At 55.4% G+C, this 13029-nt stretch overlaps 1 protein-coding gene across 6 annotated transcripts in view; it reads right to left on the bottom strand.

Annotated features, from left to right (window-relative positions):
* PC (pyruvate carboxylase) overlaps nt 1-13029 on the bottom strand; it is a 105623-nt gene that overhangs the window by 79714 nt on the left and 12880 nt on the right. The window contains exon 1 of one of the 6 annotated variants that reach the window (XM_072984005.2): nt 11896-12205. The exons of 3 other annotated variants lie outside the window; for them this stretch is intronic. The gene's annotated coding sequence lies outside the window, so the exon portion shown is untranslated. Of the gene's footprint in view, nt 1-805; nt 970-11895; nt 12206-13029 lie in introns of those variants that run through there. 2 more of the 6 variants (XM_072984003.2, XM_072984004.2) reach the window with 2 other exon arrangements.

The raw sequence follows: 13029 nt of genomic DNA, 5'->3' as shown, positions 1-13029 counted from the left end.
ATTCCCGAGGGTGACGGGCAACCTTGAAGAGGCCCGGCTGGGCATCCCATCCGTGACTCCGGATTAGGGCCTGGGGCTCCGGCAGGGAACAAGACAGCGGGAGGTGGCGTTTCGGACTGGGGCCTCTGCCCCCCATCCCCCCATCACCCTCAATGAGCCAACCTTGCCCAATTTCAGGAGCTAAGCGGGGAGGGGTCCTGGTTAGAAGGAAAACCGGCCGGGAATGCCAGGGGGGCTCCAGGAGTTGCACCTCTGGTTGCGGAGACAGAGGTGGGGATGCCGATTCCCGGCTGTGCTTTGCAGGAGGAGAAGGCACTGGTGTGTCGCTTCTGGATCTAGAAAGGATGATTTGGGGATTCCTGTGTTCCTCCCGCCCTGCCTCCAAGCTCATCAACCCGAACCAAAGTTCTGCAGGCTGCAAAACCTTGCATTTTTTGCACGACATTTGGTTGGCCCAATAACAGCTATGATTAACCCCCCCTCCCCAAATTTGGATTTAAAATATTGACCTTTCGGCTGCACTTCTTTTCTATAGCAACCATTTTTCTTCTTTCCTTCCTTCCTTCCTTCTTTCTTTCCTTTTCTCTTTCTTTCTACATTAAGCAGCTAATAAAGGAGGTTTCAAAGGAGGCATTATTTACCCAGAGATTGGACTGGTGAAATCTTAACACCCCAAATTCCCCAGCACTGACGGGAGGGTGGAAGATGGAGAAGCCCAAGATTTCCCCCAGGTTGTGGTCCGGCGGGTCCTCGATTGTGGTGGTGGAGAAAGTGTCCCACAGAGCAAAGAGAGGCGGAGGCTCACCTACCCTTCGGATGCCCAGTGGGAGAAAGTCACTCCGTCGTCCGCAGATCAACCCGCCCGCGGCCACTTTCCTTCCTGCCTTCCTGCTTTTTCCTTCCTTGCGGCTGCAGATTCTCCCTTTGCCAGGACTGGCTTCCCAGCAGCTAACTGGGGGAAGGGGGGGGTGTTGTGGAGGGACACCTGAACTTTGGCACCCGTTGGCTAATCGGCAAACAAGGGGAGGGGGGCTGGAAGCCGAGGGACAGAGGCAGGAGCCACCCTCCCTGCGTGCTGGGAAAGGACTTTGCCCGGCCGTCCCTGTCAGGGAAGGATGAGCGGCATCGGAGAAAGGCTTATCTCTGTCTTGCCGCCGTTTCTGCCACGCTCCGAGCTTTGCGAAGGGCCTAGGACAATCTCTGCCTCGGTTTATTTTGTTCCACAGAGAAAGTAGTGGAAAGTTTGCAACATTTCAGTCGCAAACGACTTATCTTTGCTGCTCAGGCATGACTTAAGGCCAGGACGGGAAGCGTAAATAAATGCAAACGTCAATACAGGTGATGCGGCAGCAAAAAAGAGGCCCAGCCAAGGTGAGGCTGCTTTAAAAACCATCCCGTGCCCGGATCCGCATGGGAGGGCCTCCTGCCGCACCACCTGGCTTCAGTCAAGACGTCTCGCCTGGCGCCCAGCACCCAGTTTTACAGGCAGCCCCTAAAAAAAGGATGACACCCAGTCCGAACAGGACCAGAGGCGGGAGACCAAGATGGAGAAAGCGTGTGTGGAAATTGAGCCTGGAGCGACGCCGGATGTGCAATAAAACCCAGCTGAGCGCTCTGGATGTCCGTCAAATGATCCAATAAAGTACAGTGCCTTCTCCAGGGGGTTCAGGAGGGCCAGGCTGTCTACCCCAGCCTGGCAGGGCTAGACAGCCCCCCTCCCCGGTCCCCCCCCCACGGGGTGGCCTGTGCAACCCAGAGGAAATAAGTCCCCACACGGCACAAGCCAGAGAATGTGCCTCGGGGAATGTGAAGTCTTAACCTGTCTGAGAATAGCCGAAGTCCGTGGGTCCTCAGCTCACAGAATCTTCTCACACAGGCGGGGGAAGTGGCCACGAGGACATGGTGGTCTGGTCTCCTTTGTGAGACTCATCCAGTTCCTTGCACAGCCAGCTGACACCAACCAAAAATAGCTAGTTCCCCCCCCCCATACAACTGAGGATTGGGGAGAAAGTAGACCGACCCTCAGGATGGAAGACCTCCACGGTGCTGGTTCGGCTGCTGCTTGCTTCCAAGACAGCAGGGCCCTTCTTGGCACAAGTGGCAGAAGTACCTCCGGGGAAATCCGGGCCTGCTCTCCTCTCCTGTCCGGACGCCAGGGGCACTAGGCTTGGGGGAAGGCAGACCGACCCTCAGGATGGAAGCCTTCCGCAGTGCTGCGCTGGCTGGTGCTTGCCCCCTTTTGTTCCCTCAGTGGGTCGCTCATCCCTTCGGAGTCCCCACGAAGCCCAGCCTCTGAAGAGAGAGGGTCCCTCATTCGTGTCATACGGTAGACCGGGCCTCCCCAAGACCTGGACCCAGGCTGGCTGCAGCCATCAGAGAGGAGGCCTTTTTAAACTCTGCACCAGAGGTGAAGGCAAGCTTTTGGCAGGTCTTGAGCGCTCCAATGTCCCTCACCTTTTGCACTTTGCAAAGGCTCATGCTATGCAAGAAAGAGGTGGACCAGGCCTCGGCTTGGGCAAAACTGAACTGAACGGCCAGGAAGCCCTTGCTCAACCGGGGCGTCATCGGGTGGGGGGGGGAGAAGGAGCTGCAAACCCAGCCCTAGGAGGAAGGACACAAAGAGCTGGCCAGGCTAAGCCCAGAGACGAGGCCAAGAGGGGAGATGGGGCAGCGCATGCCAAAGACTTCAAAGGGACCCCTCCTACACAAGAGGGGCAGGATCTGTCCTCCATCAGCCCAGAGCTCTTTCCACCTCCTTCATTCTATGGATCCAACGCTTAGCCGCCACCTCTGGAGAAGCTCGCTTTAGGCCTCCAAGGGGGAAAGGAGCGCCGGGTCAAGAGGGATCCGGACCTTGGTTCCAGACGTTCCTCTCCCCAGGGAGTTCTGCTGCCCTCCGGCCCAAGAAAGGGACCCACAACCGGGACCCGAACGGGCCCCAGGCTTTTTAAGGTCAGAGGAGGCCAGGGCGCCTTCCTGGTCCTCCGGCCACCTCTGGGTGGAAACCTTCTGCGTCGGCACCCATCCAGAGCGGGACGTGGGGGCCCAAGGAGGACCCGTAGGGTCGCAACCCCCTCCCCGGGCGGGCGTCTTGGAGGAGAGCCAGGAGAGCCCCGATGTCTGTCCGGGTGTCGCAGACATTCAGATCAATCGCTCTAATCGCGCGCGGGGGGGGGGCGGAAACAACCACCACCGCTGGCTCCCCTCCACGTCCCCCCAAAGAGCCGGCACAGTTGTCAGCATCGGAGAGAATTAAAATAAACAGAAAAACACATCCCCGTTTCCTTCTCTCCCTCCCTCCCCCCTTTTCTCCTTTTCCTTTTCTCCGTTTGCGAAATTAAACAGCGCGATGTGGGAGGCAGGCGGAATAACAAAGTGGCTGTCGCTGAGCCTGGCGGACGAGGCGGCGGGAAGGGGGGGGGAACCAGGAGAAATACTCAAATCTGCCCGACAAGCAATTTATTAAAGCTGCCAAGCGAGGGGAAAAAAAATACACGACTTTCAGTGCTAAGAGGTGCTGTTCCGACAGCCAGCCATGGCAGGGCGCGTGCTAATGAGTGAATTATGGATCAGGTCCCAGAGAACCACACTGCCGAGGAGGACATGTCAGCACTGCTTCCCCCCCCCCACCGACCAAGCCGCAGGCGCTCTCTTTATCTGTCTCTCTCTCTGTGTGTGTGTGTGTTTAAGACCACACACCTATTAAATCCTTGGAGGTCACGTGGCCTGATCTCTCTCTCTCCCCCCCCCCCAATACGCCCATCTTCTGCTTCCTCATTTCTACCACCTTGCCTGCTGAAGATCTCTGTGGCCTTTCAAAGCTCACAGGCTTTTTTTTAAAGTGGGTGTGTGTGTGTGCTTTTGGGGCTGGTGCTTCTCACTCCCACAAGGGAAACTGGAATTTGTCTCGCACCGTCCCATGCCGTGACTCCTGGAAGGAGGCACCGTAAGGAGGCCACATCCGGTGGTGGCAGGCCATCAGAACAGGGCAGCCATCCAAAGAAGGTGGGAGAGGGAATGAACCCCCTCGGCTCGCTCGGCTACCGCGTCCGGTCGGTCTGGAGGAGAGCCGTGCGACCGGCCGCCGAACGGGAGAATCCTCTCTTTCCTGGGCAGCCGGAGAGGAGAGAATCCAGAGGATGCCGAGGAAGAGGAAGGAGCTCTGTCCGGTTTCATCCCAGCAGAAGCCCTCCCCTCCTTCCTTCAGGGAGAAAGTCCAGGGGGTGGCTGGGGGGTCGCCAAGCCCCCTCTGGGAGGCACAAGAGCGTCTCCTGCCTGCTCTTTCCCTCTCTTACCAAGACGCAGGGGGCGCGCACACACGTACACACACACACAGACACCCGCACCGCCACCTAGAAGCCCTGCAAGAACATCAGGGTGCGCCGGAAAGAGACGGCAGATTTTGTTACCGAGAAATAAATTTCTTCATTTTGCTCCCATGATTGGCATGCTGTCCAATTAACAAGGTCCCCTGGGTGGTTACAAATAAATAAAAACAAATAAAGGCATACAGGGAGATGGACAGGGGCCACAAAAACCAGACAGAATAAAAACCACCACTAGCGCGGGGCGGAATGAATAAAGCGCGGGTTTCAGTAAAAGAAACCAAGATTTCAACCACCAATCTTCCACGTGATGGAGCAAAGCCTCTTGGGGGAAAGGGAGGGCTCTGCAGCCAGGGCACCCCCCTCCCCATCGTCCCCTGTGGGTCCCCACAGGGCAAGGGCCCTTCCGTTTCCTGGGGGGGGGCATCAGAGCAGAGGCAGGTACCTTTAGCTGGACAGGGGCGATGCACGAATGTTCAATCCTGGGGTGCATGTGGAGGGGCCGCACCAGGCCCAGAAAGGTCAGAAAAGGTGCACAGTAATAAAAATGAAAATGAAAACGATCCACGCTTCCAGCGTTGACTTTTGGACTTTGCTTTTTTGGAGGGTCTCGCAGTCCCCGAAACGTGCATGTTATGTAAAAACTGCCACTCATGTGGGGGCAAGCAGAAATAAGAAAACATTCCCCTTCCCAAATGGTGGAAGCACTGGGCCACGGGGGAGCTGTGTGGGCCCCAAACAAGGCCTTGGGGCCACACAGCCCCCCCCTTCAACTACGTCTCCCTCCAGGAAGATCTGGCTTTCTCTCATTACTCCAGTGAGCCAAGGGAGGGGGACTCCGGCCTCAAAGGAAGGGCCAGCCATTGGCCGGATCGTGTCCCCCAGCCTGAAAGGAAAAGGTTGGGCCTCTTTGCCCGCACATAGCTTCCCTGGCACAACACGGGCTCGCCGCCCTTCCCTGCAATTCTCCGCTCGCCCCAGGCGACCAGGCAAATGGATCTTTAACAAGCTTCGGTTTGCGGCAGCAGTTTTACAAAATGCTTCCCTGCAATTATTATAATCACAGCCTCTTTATCTCTCCCAATAACGGCACCAGAAAAAATATATAAAAAAACATAAAAGCCACACACTCAGCCGATCACACGGCTTGGCTCACGCACGGCCTCTTGTTTGTTTGAAATTGCCAGCAAAAAAAAATTGAGGTGGTGGGAAAGGGAGTTTTATCCTTTCCTGGGGGAGGAAAGAGACGCCCGCCCACCCCCACCCGCGGGGACCTGGCAAAGGAAAGGCCCGGCCTTTGAGGCCTGCCGTGGATTCAAGGACAGCAAAGCCGAGCCTGGGAGCCTCCTTCCTCGGTGGGCCTGTAAGATCACAGAACCCCAGGACTGGAGGGACTCCCCAGGAGAGAACCGGGGGGGAGGGGGGCGGGAGGGGGGGAGGAAGAAGGGTCATCTAGTCCAGCCTCTCACCACCATGCAGGAAAACCACAGCCGACACATCTCGGAAATGCAGCCACACACCAACTCCGCTTAAAAACCTTCAACACAGGAGAGCTTATTTATTTCAAATATTTATGCCCTGCCTTTTCTCCTCCAGCGGGCCCGAGGGAGCTTTCCATATTAAAAACAAAAACCATATTAAAAGCTGGAAGACAGAGAGAATAGTTGCAATATTTTTAAAAGGAATTAAAAACGGGTGTCAAATTAAAAAAAAACACAAGGAGGGAAGTGAGTTTTCACTCCAGTCTGGCGCTGGAGTCCTTTTCCCTGAGATGTGACCATTGTTTTCCAGCCTCCTCTCCTGGTGGAGGAATGAACCGCCAGCGCTCCGCTTCCCCAAATGGCTTGCTTGCTTGCTTGCTTGCTTGCCTGTTCGTTCGTTCGTTCGTTCGTTCGTTCGTTCGTTCATTCATTCATTCATTCATTCATTCATTCATTCGACTTGTATCCCGCCCGCACTCTGCAAGAGTCTCCGGACGGCCTCCAAAACCCATGTGCCTTGTGGCCCAAAAACCATGAGGCGCTCAGGCCAGCCATCACCCACCTGGCCGGGTGGCCCCCCCAGACTCCTCAGGTGGGTACCCTGGCAGAGAAAACAGAGGCCCCCTTGGCCACGCGGTGTCGAGCTCTCTCTCTCACACACACCCCCCCCTTCCTGTGTCTTGCTGGGCACACATTTCCCCCCCCCCCCTTGTGCCTTTTCTGAACCCAAAGCCTTTTGCAGCTGCCAGGACCATTCTTGGAAAAAAGACCGGGGAGCCACTGCCAGCCACCCCACCATAACCCTCTCATGGATCAACTGGTCAGCTTCACAGACTGGGTATCTTTTTATTGACGCCGGCCGAACCCCAATGAAACAGACAAAGAACATTTTTTAAAAGCCCAGTTTTAAAGGCTTCCTCTTGCCGGCTATGGAAGAGGCATTTCTAATGGGGCGAGTGTGCAGCAGCTAGAAACCAGAGGGCTGAGACGTAGGAGCTGTGGGTTCAAGACACCCCAAAGAGTCAGGAAACCTGGAGGCTTGCTCGTTTTCTCCCTTGATCCGTTCCTGAAACGACCCTGCAGGTTTGCTGTTGCGGTGAGAATAACAGGGAGGGGAAGCAGAGCCACAGAAGACGGGGAAAGCGAGCCATATAAACACAGCTAACAAACAATAAATATCCATGCGAATAACTCTAGAAACACCTGACCGTAGGGGATTTGCTCTAAAACTCAGAGAGAGAAAAAAAATACACAGTGGTGGCCAATAAAACTCCCTTTCCCAGGATCTGCTCCCGTTCACGGAGCATTAATTTCCAGCTCCCCAGGAAAACTCTGTGCAAACCCACAGAAGTTTACTCAGAAGTAAGTCCTGATGAATGAATGGAACTCCTCACCAAAAAGCACACACAGATCAGGTCCTCAGGCTGCAGAGGCAGTAACGACGACGGCAGGAAAGGAAATAAATCCATTATGGAGCGATGGGGCTGGGGTGGTCCTGGCTTGGTACGTTCTTTTTTTCCCTCTCTCCCAGGCCTTCACACAGAAATTCATGAAGGCTAATTAGTTTGAAACTGGGCCTTGGGAATCACCTCCAAGGGATAGGAGTGGATTCATTTATTTATTTTCAAGTAGCAACATTTTACTTCTGTTTTTTAAAAAAACGTATTCTATCCATCTGTATACACAAACATGCAGGCACACACACTTGTTTTACAGTGTATTTATTTCTAACATGTAGCGACTCTGGCAGGTTTCGAAGCCGTTTTTCCCCCCCAGATTTCCCACAGTAGAGGGTGAAAGAGGCATGACTCAAGAAATGAATTTGCATGGTGGATTCCTAAATTATTTTTTCCCTTCCAAATGCAGTGGCGATATCCTGCCACAAAGGGGGGTTTGGTTAATTGAAAAATGGTTTAAGAAATATTTGTTTGGTTTTTTTTCCCCTTCAAAACAGAAGGCATCCCCGCGCACCCTCTGGTGGCCAAACACACAAAGATATTTTTAAAACTGAGAAAATTGATGGTCAAATTCCCTGGCAACGAGGGCTGGAGACATGGCAAAATAGCCAGCCACGGGGGGACTTTCTGAACAAAAATTTGTTTCCTTTTTTTTCTTTCTTTCCAAACAAGCCAGGGAGGGGTGGGTGTGCAAACCTCCCCCCCCCCATTATGACCAGTTTCGAACGCTACCTTTTGCTCACCTTCTCTCTGGCCTTTGGCCACAGAGCCAAACCCTACTTAAAGGTGCTTGTTTCAAATGTTTTGCCTTCAACTGCTCAGCAGACCCTCTTCCCCCCCACATCCCTATCAGCTCATTCAGAGGCAGAGGGAAAAGGGGAGAGAAGCAATCAATGGCCCGGGGCTTAATCTTGGCGCCTTGAAGCGATTTTCTTTCAGGAGGTTATGGATCCTCCCCGGTCCAGAAAACCTCCCCGAGCGAGCGCCACTTCCTCGAAATCCAAGCCTGCAATTTTGCAAAGGCGCTCGGTTGCATCGTGGAGGGACGAGAGGGTGGCGTGTGGTTTCGAGTGCCTCTCGGTTTCTATCGCCCGGGCAGATAAGAGGGGACCTCTGCCTCGGCTGTTGCTGCCGGGAAGACGGAGGCTCAGCGGGGAAAAAGGAACCGACAAAACAGGAAAATTAGAGGAGCAGGCAGACGAGAGAGAGAGAGAGAGAGAGAGAGAGACAGAGAGAGAGAGAGAGAGAAAGAGAGAGAGAGAGAGAGAGAGAGAGAGAGAGAAGAAAGCCTTTAACCAGCCTCATGGGAAGCCTCTGGATTAGAAGCACTTGAAGAAACAGTGCGGCCATTTGTGTGTGTGTGTGCATGAAGGTGACGGTGAGCCACAGCAAAGGCTCTGAGGACCCCCCCCCAACACATACACACACACACACACACGTCCCCTATAAGCTAACCTCTGCACAATACAGGTGGGTGGGGTGGGGAAGAAGGAAAATGCCTGGGAAAGGGGGGCTGCCCTCAGATCTGAGCCCTCTGGTTTCCAGAAAAGGAACCCAAGTTCCTAGTCCCTATGACACAGCCACCAGGGCTGGCTGGGATCTCAGGAGCCAGAGGAGGCCCTGTAAAATGAGAGACGAGGCTGTCCGTTCCCCTCCCGGGGGGGGGGCACCCCTGGACTAAAACCCGCCCCGAATCACAGACTCCCTCGCTTTCCTCGGCACAGAATTCGAATCAGGCAACGCAGCCTCCTGCTGGATTTAGGAGCAGAGGCCGGCCTGTCCTTTCCCCCCACCCTCCCTCCCTCCCTCCCTCCCGGGGACTGAAGGGGGCAGCTCGCTCTGGGATGCCAGGAAGGGGCTTCTCGGCCGAGACACAGACACAGACACCCCCCACCCCCCAAAAGGGCTCCCTTCTCTTCTCCGACAGAGGCTCTCTCCGTTCATCAAAACCTGCCTGGAAGAACCAGCTGTTTCAGACTACAAACCCCAGCAGCCGGGCAGGCGGGCTGCGACTGAGGGGGTCTGTAGTCCCAAGTCGCCCAGAGGGCCGCGCGGGGCCCCCCTGTACTGTGCAGGCCCTCTGCTGGGGGGGGAGGGTTTGGGGGGGGTTGAGAAGCCCTCTAGTTTGAGAAGCGCCAGATTTAAAAGGGAAACTTGGCCAGCTAAAATCAGAAAATGGGCAGAGAGGCCTTCCCCCCCCCCAGGATAGGGGTCCCTCTCCTGCCTGGGGCTCGAGGTGAGTGGGTTTGGGGGGGGGGGGCGTTTCGGGTCCTTGGTGGCCCTCCTGCCACCTCTGGAGTCCACAGACCACGGCGCGGCTGCAAACGTGGCCGTCCCTTTGACACGGGCTCTTGACTTCCTTCGGAGATTAGTCGGGGTTTTAGGGTTGATTGGTTCGAGTCGTTTCCCCTTTATTTCCTCCGGGCTTTAATTAAACTGCCTGGAGAGGATTAACGAGGAATTGAAAAGTGGGATTAAAATGTAATAAATAATAACCCGAAAGGCAGAGGCCAAGGCCAAGCCTTCCTGGCGCCTTCCAGAGGCAACCTGGCTGCGGACGGGGGGGGCGCACCCTCCAGCCATGGGGTCTGAGCCAAAGGCACCCCAAAGGTCTGTAAAACTACCGGCCCTGCGGCCCCCTGGCCCTACCTCTCTCCTTCCTGCCTCAGCAGAGAACGGGGAGGGAGGGAGGGAGGCTGGCGGGGAGGGGGGGCTCCAAAGTTGGGGGAGCATGGGCAACCGATCTGACCTCGGGTGGGGGCATGAAGGCCCCGCCCTCCACAAGCACCTCTGAAGGAAGGCCAAAGAGAAAAAAGCCTTCGGGGCGGAAAAACAAGCCTACGAGGCGATGGCTTTCTTGTTATTCGCTCAAAAACAAGCGCCAGCTTCTGAGTCCTCACAGGGCTCCTCATGCGAAAACCATGGTCCCTGCCGAGACGGCAGGGGTCCCGAGCTAGTGCCTCTCGTTCCTTATGGCCTGGATATATCATGGTTGAGTGAGGACACCGGCCCTCTAAGTACTGAGTTCGAATTGTGGTTCAGACACGGGGAGATCTCTGGAGGACTCTGGCCAGCTGCACCTGCTGGGCTTTAGCCTACCTTATTGGGGGGGGGGTTAGGATGGGGGGGCACAGCCCCCCCCCTCTCTCTCGTGGCCTGAGCCCCTCAGAGGAAAGGCAGGAGAGAGAGAGAGAAAGGGGACCGATTCTGTGACTTGGGCTGGGACTTTCTCCGAGGAGGATGCCGGCCGGTGGATCCCTCCCTCCCTCCCTCCCTCCCTCCCTCCCTCCCTCCCTCCCTCCCTCCCTCCCTCCCTCCCTCCCCTCCCTCCCTCCCTTCCTTCCTTCCTTCCTTCCTTCCTTCCTTCCTTCCTTCCTTCCTTCCTTCCTTCCTTCCTTCCTTCCTTCCTTCCTTCCTTCCTTCCTTCCTTCCTTCTTCCTTCCTTCCTTCCTTCCTTCCTTCCTTCCTTCCTTCCTTCCTTCCTTCCTTCCTTCCTTCCTTCCTTCCTTCCTTCCTTCCTTCCTTCCTTCCTTCCTTCCTTCCTTCCTTCCTTCCTTCCTTCCTTCCTTCCTTCCTTCCTTCCTTCCTTCCTTCCTTCCTTCCTTCCTTCCTTCCTTCCTTCCTTCCACCAGCTTGGCTTGGCTTGGCTTGGCGACTCTCTCTCTCTCTCTCTCTCTCTCTCTCTCTCTCTCTCTGTCTTTCCTCCTAAACGAGGAATTTCACTCTTCCAAACATCAAGAGATGCTGTTGGTTTCTGTCCTTTCCAAACACCAAGGCGGCACTTTTATCTCCTCCCCCCCCCACCCGGCCTTCCCCAGGGTTGGATCTTCCTTTTTGATGACCTCCGTGGTTAATTATCCATGGAGCCATCTTTGCCCAGCAGGAGCCGGTTACAAATTAAGCAGGGCGGCATTTCGCCACCGCCCGCCCGCCCGCCCGCCCGCTTGCGAGGGGTCCAAGGCTGTGGGGAGCCCTCGGGCAGGCAAATATTTGCAAACAGTGGCCAAACCGTGACGGGGCTGTTGACTCAGGAGTCGGCTCCCCCCCCCCGCACCCGCCTGCAAACGTCACACCCCTGAGATGGAGACACGCAGGCCAGCAGCAAGGAGAGCCGGTTGCAAAAATATGAGAGAGAGAGAGAGTCTGGGTGTCGATGCAGAAAATGCTGCTAACTCTGAGCAAAAGGGCCTGTACAGAGAAGCACTCTGCACGTGGCTCAGAGACTTTCCCCCATGGATTATTTTGTGCCACCTCAGGTCTTGGGGAAGCCAAGGAGGAGGGGAAGCTCTCTTTCCGCAGCCTGTTCAGCCTCACGCCCTTCCCTCCCTCCCTCCCAGGAGACCCCAGCCTTCAGCCAAAGAGAACATGGGGGGGGGGGGAGAGAGAGATTGATTTCACTCACCCCCCCCCCTCCCGGCACCAACACGCACACAGAGACGTTGTCGGCCTGGAAAGGAGGCCCGTGCCTTCTGCAAAAGCTTCCCGGAGGTCCAAAGTCTTCCTCACTCCCCCTTCCCCCCCCGCGGAAGTCCCCTATTCCACCGAGAGAGGAGAAGGAGGACAGGCACCCACAACCTTTTGGAAGGGGGGGGCGGCTGGCCAAAGCAACCACCGTTGGGGAGGTGGGCTTACCTTAAGAGGAATCTCTGCCTGGCAGCCCAGCTTAGCCCCTTCTCTGCAGCAAAGGCCCGGCTCAAGTGACAGGGCTTGAACGCCGTCCCCCACCCTCACAGCCCCCCCCCCCGCTGCACCGGCCGACCCGGCTAAAGGAACGCAACTGGTTTGATCACATTTCCAGCCTGGCACGTTGTTCCACTCGCCTCCCTCGGGGGAAATCCCAGGGAAAGAGGAGCCCAGCCAGCCGGAGTATCCGCCTTGGGGGGGGGGGCGCCTGGGGAAGGGGCCGGCCGGCCGGAGGAACAGAACTTGCTGGACAGGCGGACAGAGCTTCTGGAGCTCCCCAGGTCAAAGGTCAAAAGAGGGACCGGGTGCAACCTGGCCCCATTCACAAAAAAATGTCCGCCCCTCCAGCCATGCAAAACGTCCCGGGCCTTCACAATAAAAACGTCCTCAGAGCAAACAAAACATCAACACAAAAACCTCAGAACAGGCGCCACGTCCAAAAACGCAGAGCTAGAGAATGAAGACGCCTTTAAAAAAAGTTATTTATTTGTGTTACTGGATGACAGCGCATGAGAAGCCGCCCACTCCGAGTCTTTATTCACAGAAGTAACACATTAAATTACTTTCTCTGCTGCTCCTTTGCTTTCCGTTGCTGTTTTTAACATGCAGGATAACATAAAACTAGAAACTAAAACCCATCAAAACACCTTTCAAAAAGGTCTTGTAAAAAAGTTCTGAGAGTAACTAGAATAACACCCCTGGCGCTACAGCAGGAAAGGAACTTAGTTCCAGGGTGTGACACTGTTTTTCATCCGTAACTATTACACCTCCCTAAAAGACCTAGTCACACAGGTAACAACATTACTTCCAATGCCTGACTTCCACACCCTGCCCCCCCAGATCAAAATGTCCTCTGATACACTGCCCTGGAACCTGGAGGTTTTATTCTAGTCGTAGTAGAGAGAGAAGGTGTTTATTAATTTCGGTGCATCGTCTCCTGCCTTCCTTGCAGCCCAGGGACGGGAGGCAGCTCCCCAGGAGATGAAAAACAGGTAGCCGCGAAAAGAGGCAAGCGGCTCTAATGGTAACACACCATTAAACAAATTATCACTTAAAAGCACGCTTAATTTAAAAGCAATTGGA

Source organism: Pogona vitticeps, chromosome 15, assembly GCF_051106095.1.
Source record: "Pogona vitticeps strain Pit_001003342236 chromosome 15, PviZW2.1, whole genome shotgun sequence".
In the NCBI taxonomy this organism is placed as follows: domain Eukaryota; kingdom Metazoa; phylum Chordata; class Lepidosauria; order Squamata; family Agamidae; genus Pogona; species Pogona vitticeps.
Note: the sequence above shows the minus strand (reverse complement) of the source record. Positions and strands in the feature narration are given on the sequence as shown.